Source organism: Triticum dicoccoides, chromosome 5B (assembly GCF_002162155.2).
Source record: "Triticum dicoccoides isolate Atlit2015 ecotype Zavitan chromosome 5B, WEW_v2.0, whole genome shotgun sequence".
In the NCBI taxonomy this organism is placed as follows: domain Eukaryota; kingdom Viridiplantae; phylum Streptophyta; class Magnoliopsida; order Poales; family Poaceae; genus Triticum; species Triticum dicoccoides.
This window is the reverse complement of record NC_041389.1, coordinates 422,303,439-422,317,931: the sequence shown is the minus strand read 5'-3', so window position 1 is coordinate 422,317,931 and position 14,493 is coordinate 422,303,439. Positions and strand designations below refer to the sequence as shown.

At 43.0% G+C, this 14,493-nt stretch overlaps 2 pseudogenes; both read left to right on the top strand.

The window, feature by feature from the left end:
- The first annotated feature begins 1,286 nt into the window (after positions 1-1,286).
- LOC119309644 lies at positions 1,287-3,665 on the top strand (annotated as a pseudogene).
- Positions 3,666-3,929: 264 nt separating this feature from the next.
- LOC119305633 lies at positions 3,930-12,485 on the top strand (annotated as a pseudogene).
- Positions 12,486-14,493: the final 2,008 nt, after the last annotated feature.

The following is a 14,493-nucleotide window of genomic DNA, read 5'->3' as shown; positions in this document are numbered from 1 at the left end:
TGTGCGCATGGCTGGCCATGGCAGGTAAAGCAGGTTGCGGAGGCTGAAGATTGGGATTAGGTGGATTGGGGAAAGGAGTTGGGTACGAGTGGTTGGGCTCGACCAGAAAGGGGATAAGAGGATGAGGGGAAGCGGTGGGGTGGACCCGTATGTACACGTGGGTGAGCTGGAGGGCGCGTGACGCGTTGCGACCGGCCGAGCAGTTCGGCCGGTGCGCCGTTCCCAAACAGTTACCATATATAAAGCGGCTATCGCTTCTGGTCGTCCGTCATTAAAATTACCCTTCAAGTTGATAAAATTACCCACCAATGCCATCCGTAAGTGAAAAACGATTCGTTTTTTTCTCTCAAGTCACCGCCGAGAGCGACTTGTTCATATAATGGAATGCGCTGCCAAAACACAAGCAAACCAACCACCCTTCTGGCCTCGGCGGTTCTCTTCCACCCAGGAGATCTGGGTTCGAACCCGAGTCCTCCCCATTTTTCATGCCTTTTTTTCGCGAATTTCAGTTGGCGTGAGATAGAGCTACATCGCTAAGTGTCGCTTAACAGATGGTCTATACAGTATTACGGTCAAAATATTCTCTTTTTAACTATTTTTTTTGGCAAATCCAAGTATTTTTTAAAAATATTCATATCGTTCAACCCCCAACACCAAATTTAGCATGTCATAATTGTCCAAAAAGAAATTGCAGATTCTAAATATAATGTTGTCTTGCATGTTAATTATTTTTAAAATTATTTTATGTTTTACCCTTAATTAGTACTTTTCTTTTCTATTAAAGGTACGGAAGTTTCTTACTCCCCTTTTTTGTACGTCACTTATTACAAGATTTTCATCTGTCGTTTGGTTCGTCCATTTGCACATAAAATAAAATAGAAAATAAAAAATACTTGCAAATAGTATAAAATTTTCATGAATTCAAAATATATTCTTGATTTTAGAAAATTTTCAGAAAATTGTAAAAGCGCTCACAAATTTAAAAAATGTTCATGATTTCAAATATATGCACGAGTTTTAAAAAATGTTCATGATTTTAAATATTATTCATGATTTCACGAGATTGAGAGTGATAGTTTATCTCGATGATGCAACAAAATGTGGTCATGACCATTGACGATTATGAAAAAAAATCTCCCGTTGCAACGCACGGGCCCTTTTGCTAGTAGTAATTAAGAGACCCGGGAGGTGAACAAAGGATACTCTGCCCTGCGCTGCATCATCCCCATTCCATCGTTGACTTCAATCAAAGCTCTTGCATCTGGGTGGAAGAGCAAGGAGCAGCCATGGCCCAAGCCATTGTCCAGAGCTTATGCACAAAGCTCAGAGCTGCCATCGCTGTTGGAGATAAGGCCACCGGGGAGTTGCAAGAAATAATGGAGACGCTGGAGGTCATACATCCGCTGCTGGAGGACGCCGAGATGCGGTGTCTTCGCTTTAAGCGTGATGCCCAGAGATCGGAGAAAATGGACACGCCGGAAGCCATACAGCCGCTGCTGGAGGATACCCCCCAGCAAATGGAGGTATGTATGTTACTTCACCATCCTCAAACATTTTGACGGAAAAGCTCAAATCCTGTCATAGGCTACGAGATCCATAGGTCACTAAATACGCGAACTTGACCTGCAGGGGAAGAAGGTGCGGGACTGGTTGAGGCGGGTCGTCAAGGCCGCCTATGACATCTTGGACGTGTTGCAAGACACAATGACACCAGCTGCACCTGCGGCAAAGGTATGTCTATGTACACGAGTGTATTCATTTTTTGTCGGAGTGGCGGAACTTGAACGAAATTTGAGGAGGGGGGCAAAAAAATTTCTTCACATGATAGTACTTGAACTTTTTGGTGAAGATGCACACTACGATGAGTTTGCTAGGAAAATTCCACACTGGCTTGCTGCATGCATCTTGTTTTCCGTCAGCCAAAAGTCCAGATGGTGCGTGCTAGCATGTGCTGGCCTGTTCTAAAAAATAAAAAGCTATGTGCTGGCCTATTCGGCCAATAATAAAGGAGAGGCCTCGAGATATTCCCTCCGTTCACAAATATAAGATGTTCTCAACTAAAAAAACAAACATAAGATGTTCTACTACTCCCTTCGATTCATATTAATTGTCGTTGATTTAGTACAAACAATTAATATGGATCGGAGGAAGTAACTTTTTTGTGAACTGGATGTACTTCATATTGTCATGTTTTAGGTGTTTGTTCACTCATTTCTGTATATATCCATATTGAAATATTCAAAACATCTTATATTTATGAACGGAGGGAGTAGCAAGCTAGCCTCAAGGTTTATGTACTTGCTAAATGATTAAGAACCGATCCCTTGCAGATGACGAAGATGATACTGCATGCCAATGCTTCCGAGAAGAAGAATCTCATGGCAGGTAAGAAAAGAAGAAGTCCACAAGCTACGGGTCGACATGGACAAATTCAATCTTATGCCATCCGATCCCGATACAAGCATCGAGCCACCAGTTATTAATGTAACAGACGTTGAAGAACCAATGATTGTAGGAAGGGATAAACAAATACAAAGCATAATGGAAAGTATATCTGCGAAAGAAGGGCACTGCGTCATCGTTCAAATTGGTGGCAAGGATGGCAGCGGCAAGACAACATTAGCACGATTGGTTTTCAACCATACCCGATTCAAAGACTACTGTCGGGTATGGATCCAATGCTCTGGGGATTTTCACTTGCATGAGATAGGGAAGTCCATAATTCCTCAGGTGTCAGGGGAAGAGATCAATGGTCATTCAAATGACAACATGGAGTATGTAAGGAAGCGCCTTCGCCAGCTACTTGATAATGGTATTAAGGTACTTGTTGTTTTAGATGGCATACGGCTATCATGGGATGATAGCGAAGAGTTGCAGGATCTGTTAAGGGAAGGGAACAATCTTAGTGAGGTAATTGTGGTAACAACGGGAGGTGGAGAAATGTATTTTCAGGAGACAGATTCATCGACAGATGAGATAGTATCGTGTGTTGATGACATAATGGTATATGAGAGTTGTAGTGCATTGAGTGATGACATGTGCTGGACAATAATCAAACAACTAAGTACGCTTTGAAGGTAAATTGTTTCACAAGCAAGAGTTGGAGGCGATTGGTGCAGAGATTGCAAAAAGGTGTCAGGGTTCACCATTAGCAGCTGCGGTGCTTGGGGGCATGCTACTCTACAAAGATGCTAAAAGATGGGCAGAAATACTGAACAGTGATATATGGGCATATGGTCACATTGGTGAGCCATTCCTCATGTTGGCATACAGTAGTATGCCGCCGAGCTTACGGCTATGCTTTGCTTACTGTGCGATGTTCCAATATGGTCACAGTATAGCTAAAGATGATCTGATTTATCAATGGGCTTCTCTCGGTCTTCTTGACCAATCAGACAAATTCTCTGCCATACACCTTGGTGAGCAGTATATTGAGATCCTTCTGGGCATGTCACTTCTTCAAATAGTGCCGGTTTCGGTGAGTTACTCCACACTACGTTTAACAGACGTTGGGCTTAATTGGTTTGCTTCCACTGTTTGCTATTACAAAATATGGACATGCCAAAACAAATTGGTGCTTAATTGTTTTACTCCTAAAATTTTAGCATGCCCATACCATTTTATCAGACGGCCAAAATAAATTGGCTTGGAGGACTGCTGGTTAGGTCTTATTGGATGCTGACCCATCACTATTTTTTATTTTCCAAAACTTTGGCTTGCCAAAAAAAAAATTATCTCTGAATTTGGCAGGGCAACTCATTAGAACATTTTTTCTTTTTGCGAATAGATTAGAACATATATATTCTCTAACACACTTTATGCTTTTGTTGCAGACTAGTGGAAATGGTGATGAAAGTACAGTCTTGTTCACTATGAACAATATGGTGCATAACCTTGCAGAAAAAGTTATGCGTGACATATATGATACAATGGAGACATCTTATCAGCAAGAATTATGCTCTAATAACGGCTGCCGCTATGTACTGCTTACCAATGTGAAGTCATGCAGTAAATTATCTGCCACCCACATAAGGGCGCTACGTTGTGTGGGCTCTGGCATAACGGAGCTCCGCGATGGTTCGTTTTCATTTTCCTGGTGCCTTCGTGTCTTGGATTTAAATGACAGATCAATGCTGAACTTACCAAATTCTATCTATCAGTTGAAGCATTTGGGGTATCTTAATTTATCAGGCTGCTCTGGACTAGTTATTCCGCCGGAGTCACTTGGAGATCTATTAAATTTGTTGTATATTTGTTTATCAGGCTGCTCTGGACTTGTAAATTTGCCAGATTCCTTTGGGAAGCTGATTAGTTTGAAGCATATAGATTTATCAGGCTGCTCTGGACTTGTAAATTTGCCAGATTCATTTGGGAAGCTGACTAGTTTGAAGCATATCGATTTATCAGGCTGCTCTGGACTAGAAAAACTTCCGCTATCATTCGGGAAGCTAATAAATTTGGTTCACATCAATTTATCACAGTGCTCTGGACTACTTAGTCTGCCTCCGTCATTTGGGAAGCTAATATATTCGCTGCACATCAACTTTTCAGGCTGCTCTGGGTTGGTAAACTTACCCGAGTCATTTGGGAATCTCGTAAATTTGGTGCATATCAACTTGTCAGGCTGCTGTGGGCTATTAAATCTGCCTGAGTCATTTGGTAATCTAATCAATTTGTTGCACATTGATTTATCATGTTGCTATGGACTAGGTAAACTGCTGGAATCATTCGGGAAGCTCAAAAATTTGGTACACCTAGACTTATCGTTCTGGTCTTGTTTTGAAGGGGTCGGGAAAGCTCTTGGTGGCCTTACCAATCTCCAGCACTTGAACTTGTCACACCCTTGCTGTTATCTTGCCCAACAGCAGTCATGTCTCAAAGAGCTAAAAGATGTTTTAAGCTATCTTAATAAACTAGAGTATTTGAACCTGTCCATGTTCCTGAATCCTATATTTTACTCACAGTCAGTAGAGCGAACTCTTGGATTTATTGAAATGATCAGTGGCTTTTCCACTCTGCAGCATTTGGATTTGTCATATAATAGATTTCTCTGTGAACTTCCTCAAAGTTTAGGTGAACTCGACAATCTGCAAACACTGGACCTCTCAGGTTGCATTAGACTGAAAAGCATAGCCAGCAGGATAGGTGAAATCAGGTCTCTTAAGTCGATATGTGAGGAACTGCCGAAGTTTGAAAAGTTGTCAGCTTGTGGTTAAAGCTGATAATGGAGGAGAACCTAGCAGCATAAGCATTGCTCAGCTCGAGGATGCAAACTTGGAAGAGCTTGAGATAGGCTGTCTTGAAAACGTGAAGTCTACTAAAGATGCGAGGCGAATAAGAAATGCACTGATACGAAAGGGTCAGAAGTTGAAACTTTGTTGGACTGTGGGATCACGAGGATCCATGGAGGGCAATACTCTGTTAGCAGAATTACTGCCACGACATCTGCAGTGCCTTGAGCTACATGGTTATAATGGTGTGACCTGCCTTTCAGCCTGGTTGACATCAACCATATCTTCTCGTGTCCCTACTCTTGTAGAGGTTACAATTGAGGGCATCCCTAGGTGCAACCGTCCACCACCACTATGTTTGTTACTCAACCTGCGATGAGCAGTTTTCAGAAGGATGACTAGCATCACAAGATTCGACGTTAATGACCTCACTGATGGAAACCGAGCTGCAGTCCATCTACTCCCTGAGTTCACCCTAGAGTTGGATGATATGGAAAGCCTTGCAGAGTTCAAGACCACATACAACAGAAGTTGCAAGGAGTCTTTGCTCCCAGCCATTGGTGAACTGGTGGTTACTAAATGCCCCAAGTTGTGCTTCAGACCTTTCATGCCTAGAGCTCGGAGGTTGGTGATTTCAGACTGCAGCAAAACTAATGGTCTATTCCAGAGGAGGGCACAGCATGGAGAGCCCTCGTACTGCTGTTTTGATAGATGAACTGGCGGTAAAAAACTGCAAGGTAGCTCTATATAACTGGAATTTGCTTCACAACCTCCCTGGCCTCCATAGTTTAACTGTCAAAGATTGCGGCAATCTGACGACTGTACCGGATACTGTTGAGGCCCTATCCTCCCTCCAATCACTATGCTTGTCTAATTGCCGGATAATGGACTCACTAGAATAGCACTTGGGTGACCTCACCTCTCTCCGGCAACTTAAGATTGTGTCCTGTGAAGAGTTCGAGGAGTTCATGCAGAGTTCGCAAGGACTCCCCGCCCTTGGGTGGATGCATCTTAGTGACTGCAACAATATCACATCACTTCCGGAATGGTTAGGAGGTCTCACCAATCTTGAGAAGCTTGCCATCCACAGATGCCCTGCCATTGAATCTTTGCCGGGCAGCATAAATAAACTAACCAACCTGAAGGATCTGCATATTTTGGACTGTCCAAAACTGAAGGGCTGGTGTGAAAGGGAGGAGAACAAGAAAATAATGGCTCGCATCCGACCAAACTATGAGTATGTACCCATATTACTCTTATGTTTCACTTCTTTTAGCCGTTACTGTTCCTAACTATTCCAGTCCTGTGGTAATACATTCCTTGTGTTGATTCATGCTTTTTATCGTATGTGTAGTCGTGCAGAATTCCTTGGCACGGATAGAAGCCCATTTCTAATCTGAACTTTAACAGTTGCTAACCAAGGTGTGCGTGCATTGTTTATTCTGCAGAGAAGATGCTACTAGCAGGCCAGGCAGCAAGGACGAGGGAGATGTGGAGGGTGAATTGGAGGACTGGTCGTGTTAGATAATAACGAGAAATAAACGAGACAAAGAGCACGGATTTTTACGTGGAAACCCTTGCGGGAGAAAACCACGAACGTACGAAGGCGCAATTACTATGAGGAGGAGTATTACAAGCACGAGACGACAGTCCGTCTGAGGTGCGACTACATGGGGTATATAAGAGGGCAATACACGAGAGTCCTTGGAGGACAAGTAAACGAGTTGTACTCGTACGCGTCGACGTCAACGCAAAGGCCCACACCGGTTGTACTACGTCTAGTCAACCCGGTACTAGAATTTGGATCACAATTTAACAATCTCCACCTTGAGCCAAATTCCCTCCAGTAGTCGAAGAAAGTGAATAACTCCATTCAAATTAGCATAAACATCTTGTGCGTCAAAGTCCATAGGACTAGTGAGAAATACCAACTAAGCCTGAGCAAAGCTCAAACTTATTGGTAGGAACTGGCTTTGTCATCATATCAGCAGGATTATCATGAGTACTTATCTTGCATACCTTCAAATCACCTTCAGCAACAACATCTCGAATATAGTGAAATCTGACATCAATGTGCTTTGTCCTCTCATGATACATTGGATTCTTTGTAAGATATATGGCATTTTGACTGTCACTAAATACGGTAGGGCAAGATGAATCTCCACAAAGCTCAGTGTATAAACCTCTCAACCAGATAACTTCTTTGCATGCCTCAGAAATAGCCATATACTCGGCATCAGTAGTGGAACAAGCCACAATAGACTGCAAAGTTGCTCTCCAACTCACAGCACAACCACCAATGGTGAAAACATAACCTGTGAGTGATCTTCTCTTATCCAAATCACCAGCAAAATCAGAATCAACAAAACCAACAAGTCCATCTCTAGTTTTCCCAAACTGTAAATAAGCATTAGAAGTACCACGCAGGTATCTGAAAATCCACTGAACTGCTTTTCAATGCTCTTTTCCAGGATTAGCCATGTATCTACTGACAACACTCAATGCATATGATAAGTCAGGACGAGAACAAACCATGGCGTACATAAGTGAACCAACTGCACTTGAATAGGGAACTCTAGACATGTACTCAATATCTGAATCTGACTTAGGACATAAAGCTGATGACAATTTGAAGTGTGCAGCTAATGATGTACTCACCGGCTTGGCATTATGCATATTAAAACGACGAAGAACTTTATCAATATATCCCTTCTGACTGAGATACACTTTTCCAGATGGTCTATCTCTGGATATTTCCATGCCAAGTATTTTCTTTGCTGCACCCAAATCCTTCATCTCAAATTCATTACTCAATTGCTTCTTTAGTTCATTAATCTCTGACATACTCTTTGCAGCAATAAGCATATCATCAACATAAAGGAGCAAATAAATAGTTGAACCATTGACAGTTTTCAAATAAACACAACTATCATAATTAGACCTTTTGAAACCTTGAGAGAGCATAAAGGTGTCAAATCTCTTGTACCACTGTCTAGGGGATTGCTTCAATCCATAAAGAGATTTCTTTAACTTGCAGACAAGCTTTTCTTTTCTAGGAATAACAAAACCTTCAGGTTGTTCCATATAAATATCCTCTTCTAATTCTCCATGTAAGAATGCAGTTTTAACATCCAATTGTTCAAGCTTAAGATCATGCATGGCAACAATACTGAGTAAAGTGCGAATAGAGCTATGCTTCACAACAGGAGAAAAGACTTTGTTATAGTCAATACCTGGAATCTGGCTATAATCTTTAGCAACTAACCTTGCTTTATATCTTGTCTCATCATTAGGAGAAACACCTTCTTTCCTCTTGAAAACCCACTTACAACGAATAGGTTTCTTCTCTCTAGGTAATTTGACTAAATCCCAAGTGTCATTCTTTTCAAGTGATTCCATCTCATCATGCATAGCGGTCATCCACTTATTACTATCACCAGAAATAATAGCCTCGGAATATGAAGAAGGCTCAGAATTACCTTCAATTTCTTCTGCAACAGATAAAGCAAAAGAAACAATGTTGCACTCTTCAATTAACCTGTCAGGTTTATTAATACCCCGTCTAACTCTGTCACGTGCAAGATTCCAACTGGGTGGAACAATAGGCTAATTTGGAGTGGGAGTGACATGATCATCATTAACAACGGGTTCATCATGTGCATCAACAATTTCATTACCAGATGTATCACCTGAATCAATAACATGCTCCACCTGAACAGTAGGCTGCTGAATAGTAGGCTGTTGTTCACTCTCAACGGGAACATTAGTAGATGAAACATCATGTAACATAGCAGATCCATTAAAGATAACATTTCTGCTAATAACAACCTTCTGGGTTTCAGGATTCCACAATTTAAAACCTTTAACATCAGACTTATAACCAAGAAAGATGCACTTAACAGCCCTAGGCTCCAACTTTCCATTATCAACATGAGCATAAGCAGTGCAACCAAAAACTCTCAACTATGAATAATCAGCAGGTGAACCAGACCATACCTCAATTGGAGTTTTCTTATTAAGAGCAATAGATGGTGAACGGTTAATGAGATAACAAGCAGTGGAAGCGGCCTAAGCCCAAAACGCCTATGCAAACCTGCATTGGACAACATGCAACGGGCTCTGGAAATAATGGTCCTGTTCATACGCTCAGCAACACCGTTTTGTTGAGGAGTATAAGGAACGGTGTAATGTCTGACAATGCCTTCAGACTTGCAATAATTCTTAAATTGCTTAGAACAGAATTCCATACCATTATCAGTGCGAAGTATCTTTACCTTCTTTTCAGTTTGTCTTTCAATCATAATCTTCCACTCATTAAATGCTGAGAATGCTTCATATTTATGCTTCAAGAAATAAGGCCAAACTTTTCTTGAATAATCATCAATAATAGTTAGCATGTAACTTGCACCACCTAATGACTTCTTGCGAGATGGTCCCCATAAATCAGAATGCACATAATCTAGAATACCTTCAGTTGTATGGGTCGAAGTATTGAACTTCACCCTCTTGTGCTTGCCGAAGATACAATGCTCACAAAATTTCAATTTACCAGGTTCATATTCATCAAGGAGACCTCTCTTGTTTAACTCTGCTAAACCAAGTTCACTCATATGTCCAAGACGCATATGCCAAAGGTTAGCAGCATCACAATCAGAATTCTTTGAAATAACTGGAGTAGCGTTACCTGAAACGGTAGAACCTCGAAGGTAATAAAGACCATTGGTCGAACTCAAATCACCTTTCATCACAATAAGGGAACCTTTGGTGACTTTCAAAACACTATCTCCACCTGAATACTTGTATCCCTTTGCATCAAGGGCACTTATAGAAATAAGATTTCTCTTCATCTTCGGAATATACCGAACATCTGTCAAAGTTCTGATTATGCCATCAAACATCTTGATTCGAATAGAACCTATGCCTTCAATCTTGCATGGTGAATTATCAAAACCCAAAACGGAACCAGCAGAAGTAGTGAAATCAAAAGTATTAAACCAATCTCTACGCGGGCACATATGGAAAGTACATGCAGTGTCAAGTACCCACTCATCATTGATCTCAGCACATCCAGCAATAACGACAAGAGCATCATCGGAACTATCATCACGAGCAACGTTAGCAGAATTTTCACCTTGTTTGTTACCTTTCCTCTTTTCTTTATTCTGCAACTTGAAACACTCTGAGATGTCATGCCCGTCTCTCCTGCAATATCTGCAATACTTCTTGTCTTTGGATTGCGACCGGCCCCTGTGGCCGTTCTTACTTTTGCCTCTGTTTCCATTATGTGAGTTCTTCTCCTTTGTCCTGCCACGAACAGATAATCCCTCGGCTTGGGATGAACTCGAACCATCATGAGGCACCATTAATTTCATCTTCTCCTTAGAGTTCAAAGCTTCATAAACTTCATTAAGCGTGAGAGTATCACGACTATATAATATGGTGTCTCTAAAATTGGTATAGGAACTTGGCAATGAACAAAGTAGCATTAAAGCAGTATCTTCCTCTTCATACTTAACCTCCATTGCAGCTAGATCAGATATGATCTCTTTAAATTCTGAAATATGATTCAAAACATTACCTCCCTCGGGTAACCTGTGCAGGAATAATTTTTGCTTCAGATGCATCTTGCTGGTGAGATCCTTAGTCATGCAAATCCCTTCCAGCTTTAACCATAGAGCAGCGGCAGTTTTCTCACTCAAAACTTTATGCAAAATATTATTATGCAAATGGAGTTGAATTTGTGACAAAGCCTTACAATCAATTCTTTTCTCCTCATCAGTCCAATCTTGAATTCGGTTCTTCCCAAAACTATCCAGTGCTACATCATAGTCGGCCTGTGCCAACAACGCCCGCATCTTGACTTGCCATAGGGTAAACCTTGTGTCACGGTCCAGCAGCGGAAAATCGTACTTCATGGATGCCATGAGTAGATTAAATCTGTGTACACAAAGTAGTACAAGCCGGTAGAAATTTTTTTGACAGAATTTAATATGCAGATCAAAAACTAAAACAGAATGCACCTGGTAGTATACTCGTGTGCACGTAACAACCGAGACAAAAATCTGATCTTGTAGATCAGCCTTGACCACCACATGAGAAGCAATAGTACTATAGTACTACTCGTTGATTGATGATGGCTTGATGGGACACGGCAGCAGCAACTTTGGTACGTTTGACCACGTGTGTACCTCTGGACTTGATCCTGTACGTGTGAGCAGCACACGGGGCGCTGCGTACGGAGCAGCAGCGGCAACTCGGCGACTTGGCCAATTTGTGTATCGCTCCTCCCGATTTGGCTTGACGTGGCGCTGGCTTGACCACGTGAAGGAGCTGCCTCGGGACTTGAGGCCTAGCACTGATCGATCTCGGACAGCGGATCGCAGCGCAATGGAAAAAAACCTGTCGGTCTCACGGCATGGAAAATTTAATTGTTATCGGCGACTTGCGGCGGCGCAGCCGACGCAACCCTAATCTCCTGTCTCAGGCTCGTATCTGAACCTACCTCAGCTCTGTATACCACTTGTTAGATAATAACGAGAAATAAACGAGACAAAGAGAGACACGGATTTTTACATGGAAACCCTTGCGGGAGAAAACCACGGACGCACGAAGGCACAATTACTATGAGGAGGAGTATTACAAGCACGAGACGACAGCCCATCTGAGGTGCGACTACATGGGGTATATAAGAGGGCAATACATGAGAGTCCTTGGAGGACAAGTAAACGAGTTGTACTCGTACGCGTCGACGTCAACGCAAAGGCCCGCACCGGTTGTACTACGTCTAGTCAACCCGGTACTAAAATTTGGATCACAATTTAACAGGTCGGACGGCGTGGAGGAGGATGAGCCAGAGGCAGTATCGACGGATGCAGTGGAGAACTCAGTGGCGACAGGCAAAGCGGATGTTGTAGAGGGAGGAGAAGTCGGAGGCTGTATTGACGGACGCATCGAAGAATTCAGTGGTGACAGACAAGGCGGATGTCGTAGCGGAGGAGGCAGAGGCACTATTGACGGATGCAGTGGAGAATTCAGTGATGACGGACAACACAAATGTTGTAGAGGAGGTGACGAGGGATGTGGACGAAGCAGCGGCAGCTGATGTATGCTTGGAGCTGCGATTGGGACTGCCCATAAATGAAGAAGCGGTCCGTATCGAAGAAGAACAAGATGAAATTTCTCTACGACTGTATTTATAACACCGTGTTCTTCTTTCTTTCTACTGCACTACTTTTCGGTCACACAGATGCACATTTTTCTTAGATAGACACGCACAGGCACAGCTACACTGGTTTGGTTATTCTTTGATCGTGTTTACTGGCCTGCAGAACTTCTCTTGTATTCACATCGATAATCTACCTAATTACGACGGGGCGGCTGATCATAGTAATCTAATGAAGTACTGTACTAGTCCTATGTGTAGTGTCTACAGTGTGTAGGCGCGTCATGGATGGCCGATATCGGCTATGGACGCCCAGTGGCCGCCATAGGCTATGGGTACTCTTCGAGGCTGTCTGGTTCAGATAAACGGAGTAGAGCGCCGGAGGGCAGATGGGAAGAACGTCATGGCGATTCGAAGGAGCGGTACCTCATGCTGAGAGTGGGATCGGCGGCCGCCGCTGCTGCGATGCTCGTGAAGTAGCGTTGAAGGAGGGAGAGGTCGATGCTCTCTGTCGCCGCCGCACGGCTCGATGTAGTACAAGATTTGGGGGCGGAGGGATCGATAGCAGAGGAGCAGAGGCGTCGATTTGGACGGAGCATTCCGGACCGGAAGACGAAGCCGGTACCGCAATCTTTTTTTTTTCATTTTTCTATTGAGGTTTTTTTTAGGATCTTCTTTTTTTTTCGAATTTTTTTCATTCATATCACGAATCAGTACAACGAAGTTGACCCTTACAAGCACACTGAAACGCAAACACAAAGGACCATGAACACCTAGAGTATCCTAAAACAACCATAACACAAGAATATCTCCGGAGCCCTAGGTTATCATCCCTAAATCTTGAGAGAAGACCCCTGCAGCAGAAGGATTTGCAACCAGTCGCAAGCAGATCATCATCTTCGACCACGGTACAATTGCCGCCACGCTGCTTCCTCCTTTCTTGACACCAGCGTTGAGAGGGCATGGACAACAATCCAACACACCTGCAACAGCCGTCGCCATCTTTGGCTTTGAGTACCGCGAAAAGTGTCCCTTCCGGAAGGAAGAGAACTCGAGTCATCCGACCGGTCCAGCACCGCGGCCGGGCCCTCCTCCCGAACAAAGTAGGATCTCCCACCAGTATCAGCGCAGAGGAAGGAGAAGAACAGCAACAACAAATCATACCTACAAAGAAGAAGAAGGGTCTTCGTCTCCCTGCATCCATCGCCCATCTGAGAACCCAAACAGCCAGTGCCGATGGACCTCCAACCACCATAGTCCGCGACCTCGACGAGATCCGGAGATCCCCAACCCCGCTGGCTCCTAGACGAAGGCAAAAGCCTCGCCTGACCGCGAACGGAGCCCGGAGAAACTTATTTCGACGCGACACCACCGCAACGGCCTCGGCAGCGTCTCCCTCAATCCTAACCCTACCACACACACACCTAGCGAACAGACCCGAGGTTCCCCCTCCCTCCCGCCACCGGAGCGGCCGGCGGAGAGAGAGGGAACCGGAGGCGTCACTGGCAGCGCGCAAGGGCCTCGTCGCCTCCTGATCGCCTCGTGCGATCAGATCCTACTTTTCCGGACGTGCAACGATAAGGCGCGATCTTCTCTTTTGTTCAGGGGAATAGCCTGAAGCGACTGCAACAAGGTCGACCGAGCGCGCAGGAGGTCCCACATGCCTTGAGCCAGTTATAAGCTCTTGTTTTTTCATGTTTTTATTTCTTTGCTTTTATTTTTTATATTTGTTTATGTTTATACTACGAGATATTCTAAACATATATTATAAAAATCAGTTTAGAATTTTGAACAAATGTTAACCATACATTTGAAAAATATTAAACACGTATGTAAAATGTTTCTAATGTATAAGAAAAACACAACGTGTATGAAAAAGGTAGACATCAAAACATATATATGAAAAATGTTAAACATGTATAAAGAAATGTTTATTATGCATACAAAAAATATACATGATTTATGGAAAAGTAGACATCAAAATAAATATTAAAAAAGGGATAACCATGCATTTTAAAAATGTTGAACGTGCATAAAAAATGTTTCTGATGTATCGGAATTATAGTATGTATGAAAAAAAGTTGACATCAAAACATATGT